Below are 4,440 nucleotides of genomic sequence, written 5' to 3'. Positions count from 1 at the left end.
TGCTGTGCAGGCTCTGCTGGGATTATTATTATTATTCCCAAGTTATAAAAAGGAAACGGAGACATCTGTGTGAAGTGAATGTCCCACGTGGAGGGGCAGAGCTGGTCTGCACCCAGGAAATGCGGCTGCCATCTTTACCCTTATCCACCCCCGATTCACTGTTACTGCAGAACAGGAGGACACACACCTGCCGAGCTCCATCCTTTGCTTCTACCAGCTACACAAGTTCCTGAGCTCCTGTCAAAACCTCAGAGGCACAAAGAACATCCCAAACAACCCCATGATAGGATTTAGGAAACTCCATGTGCAGCTGATCCTTGAACATCACGGGGTTGAAGTACAAGGGCAACTCATACAGAAATCTGGTTCAGTATATAAAACAAGCTTAGAGATTTGCAAGCATTTGAAAAACTAAAAGACAAAACATGTAACTAAATATTCAGTATTTTAAAAAATATATATATTTTTTTTAGTTTTTTAGGTGGACACAATGTCTTTATTTCATAGTTGTTTGGTGCTGAGAATCGAAGGCAGTGGGTCTTGCATGCTAGGCCAGCACTCCACCATGAAGCCACAGCCCCACCCTACATATTCAATCATTATCAAGAATTTAGAATGTCATGAATGCATAAATCTACGCTGTCATTATGATACTTTATCATTTACTACTATAAAATACACACAAATCTCATGTAAAAAGTGAAAATGTATCAACATTTCCAGAAACAGAGACCATGCAAGGTGCCACTTGCAAAGGAGAGAAATAAAAACCAAAGCAAAACTGCAGCAGCAGCTTCCCTGCAGGAGAGGAACTCGGGGAGCCTGGCGCTGTGCCCCGCCCTCAGCCACCCCTGTGGCGGGAACCGTGTCCTTCTCCTCACTTGAGCAATGGGGCAGGATCCTAAGCCCTGGCCCCTGTGTGGAGGTCACTGCTCAGGCTTCTGACTCCCAACAGGAAACCCAGGCTCCTGGGAGCCCAACAGTCCTGACCCCGGGACCCTCTCCTCACAGTGGACAGGAAGGGACCCAGGACACCCCAGACAAAAGGCACCCTGCCATCAACCTTCCCCTGGAGGATGCAGGGATGTGCTCAGAGGAGCATCCTGGGTCCTCAGCCCTAGGGAGCCCCCCCTCTCCACCCAGCACCCAGATTGCTCCCTTGTCAGATGAAATATGCAAAACCTCCCATGAAATCAAGCTAAAGAGAACACGGACATGAGACAATTTCTGTGACAACACATTCACCATTACTTTTGCCAAACACGTCACAATTTCCAACTCATGATGTAAACCATGGTCGTGGAGCTGTGCTCCATTAGGTCATGGCTCAGACTCTGAGTCTGAGGGGGACAACTTCAAATAACACCCATTAAACCTGTGACGTGCCCACCCCAGAGCTTGGACAGGGGGGAAGCAGCAATTCTTGCTTCTGTAGACCATGGGACAGTGGGACCCGTGAGCACTGCTGGACCCGGACACTGACTGCCTCCCGTTCGTCCCACAGCTTTACCAAGAGAAGCCATTGCATTGTGCTGACTGCACAGGAGACAGCCTCCTGGGGTGCCCTGACTAAGACATGCGGGGCAGCTGGCCCCCGAGTCCACCCTGAGCTGTGAATTCTGCTGTCGGGAGTCACGTGAAGTCCTGTGTAGGGGAGTATGGAACAGCTGCTGCGCCCCACAACACACTGGGCCTCACCCCCATTCAGATAATGAGGTGTGGCTCCAGGAGTAGGCGTCACCCAGTGGGGTCGGTTACACCCACCTGTTCCTTTGAAATCTTTCTCTGTGCCCTTTGGGGATAGAATGTTCCATGGAACCTCCCCTTGTGTGTCCCCTTCCCTTGTTCTGCCCTTGATCCCCACACAGCACATGAGATGGGCGTGGCCTTCCAGGATGTCAACCTACTGGCAGCAGACATCAGGAAGACTCCACCCCCTGAATCTGGACCCTATCCTCATTTGAGTGGCTTCTCCCCAGTAAAATGGGGCTCCAGGCCTGCCCTCTCTCTTTCTTGCCTGCCTTGCCCCCTTTGGGGGAGCTGGGTGAGGGAGCCATCACAGAAAAAGACACTTCTCTGTCTCTGTGTGACAATGTCATGCAGCCCAGTTCACCTGGAGTGACCCTGACTGGTTTAGTCCTATGTCGGGACAAGTGGTGTCCTGTACTTGAACTTCAGTGTAAATTGTAGAAATTTAGTGAGTTTGGAATTTCTCTCCAGAAGTAAGTGCACTCAGGATTCAGAGTGTTGTGGGTTGAATTGTAGAAAGTAAGTGAATTGGACAGAAGAAGAAGTTGTGATGTTAGACTCATAGGATCTGGGAATGGGCTGGGGATGTGGCTCAAGCGGTAGCGCGCTCGCCTGGCATGCGTGCGGCCGGGGTTCGATCCTTAGCACCACATACCAACAAAGATGTTGTGTCCGATGAGAACTAAAAAATAAATATTAAAAATTCTCTCTCTCTCTCTCTCTCTCTCTCTCTCTCCTCTCTCACTCTCTTAAAAAAAATTAAAAAAAAAGAAAAAAAATATTAAACTTATACCTAAAGTTTGTGCTGTTTGACCAAGAACCAATTTATAATAAATCAAATTTACACAACCTTGATCAAACAATAAGTGTTTTAAAATGCTGACTTATATTCCAATTTTGACACTTCTATTTGGAGAGTAAATTTGACTGATTCAAAGATATCAGTAATTGCAATGATTGGTGCTGACTCTTGCATATCATTTCTCTTTATTGGATGTTTGTGGGATTTCAGAAAACATTATATTCAAAATGTTCTCCACATTAAAGCCATATGTGAGTTTTGAGCAATAAAACTTACAAACATTGTTAGAAATTCATTTGTATTATACACATTCTGTAACTGGACCTATAGTCCTTGAGACACTGTAAGACTTGTATACTATTCCCTACACTGGGAAGGAATTTTAATCATAATTTTCAAAGGACAATTAAGAGACACCTATTTAAAAAATAATATTCTAAAATATAAAGATATTCTGTGGAAAGAATAATAGTAAAGAGGAGACACAGGTGTAGCAAGGCCACAGGGACTTGGAGACTTTCTTACCAGGTCCTTATTGTCGTCCCTTGATTGAAGCTGTGACATCCCAGTTTTGTGGGAGTGGCAGCCTCAAACCTATATGTGTCTGATGTTGAACTGTGGAGCCACCATGGGGTGAATAGGGAACCCCAGTCAGGGCACCTCTCTGCTCGGATGAGGGGTGCCTCATGTTGGGGTCCTGGTGTGGGGCTGTGTCTGGCTCACAGGGAAGCAGGATGCTAAAATCTTATTGAAATTCCACACATTCATAAGACAATTTTGTACAGACCTGAGCAGTTTATTTGTATTGTAGATGGTTTTTAGTCGCCACACTCTTGGTATAGAATAATATTTTCAGATCCTACACTATGCTTAATGGACTTGCAGCTAAGTCCTGGGGAAAGCGGCATGTGGGCTTTCTGTTCTCGCAACTAAAAGGCTCAGGGGTCACTCAAACTGGGCTAACTGGGCTGCACGAAATAACCCCACAAGAGACACAAATACCTTTTTCTTTGGGGTCGCTGTGACGGCTCCTCTGACCTTAAGGGTCTGCAGAAAGAGAGAGCGAGCCTGCGCTGGCCCCTTTTATTGAGGAGAAGCTATTCAAATGAGGAAGGGGTCAGGTTTCAGGGGGCTGAGGCTGTCTTCCTGATGTCCACTGTCAGCAGGTTGACTGACACCTGGGTAGGCCACACCCAAGGGCACAGTAAGAGAAGGGGACACACACAAGGCACTTCCATGGAAGATTCTATCCTAAACAGGGCAAGGGGTTATATTACAAAGGAACAGGTGAGCATAGCTTCACCCATGGGGCTGTAGCAAGACACACCCATTTCTGTGACTGAGCGCCTCAGCACCCAGCTGGGGAGGGTAACTCAGTCACCCCTAAGGTTGGCCTCCCACAGGGGCAGACCTTCTATCTGTATCACACAGAACAGACCTCTGGGTCCATCTGCTCAGGGCCTCAGTCTCCTTGTTCCTCAGGTTGTGGAAGATGGAGTTGAGCACTGGGTGAGGGTGGTGTGGAAGACAGGCAGAACCTTGTTCCCTGCTGAAGACCAGAAGGATCATGGCTGTGGGTGAGAGCAAAGGGTGCTGAGTGGAAGGTCACCACAGTGAGGCGGTGCTGCAGAGGGAGAAGACATTCTTCTTCCCTGTCCAAGGCCATAAAGCAGAGAGCAAGAAGTACTTGACCACAGATAAAAGGGATTCCAATGAATGCAAACATAAGGAGATGTCACGCAGATCAGTGAGGGACAGCCAACACACCAGGAAATAGAGAGCTGTGTGCAGGAAGACATCCAGGAAGGAGGGCGAGAAGGATCAGGGACAGTTGTCAATTGGAGCCATTAGGAAGATGAGAGCAATGCAAATGAAGAGGAAAGACTAAA

This window comes from Ictidomys tridecemlineatus, chromosome Y (assembly GCF_052094955.1).
Source record: "Ictidomys tridecemlineatus isolate mIctTri1 chromosome Y, mIctTri1.hap1, whole genome shotgun sequence".
NCBI lineage: Eukaryota > Metazoa > Chordata > Mammalia > Rodentia > Sciuridae > Ictidomys > Ictidomys tridecemlineatus.
This window is presented reverse-complemented; position numbering follows the sequence as displayed.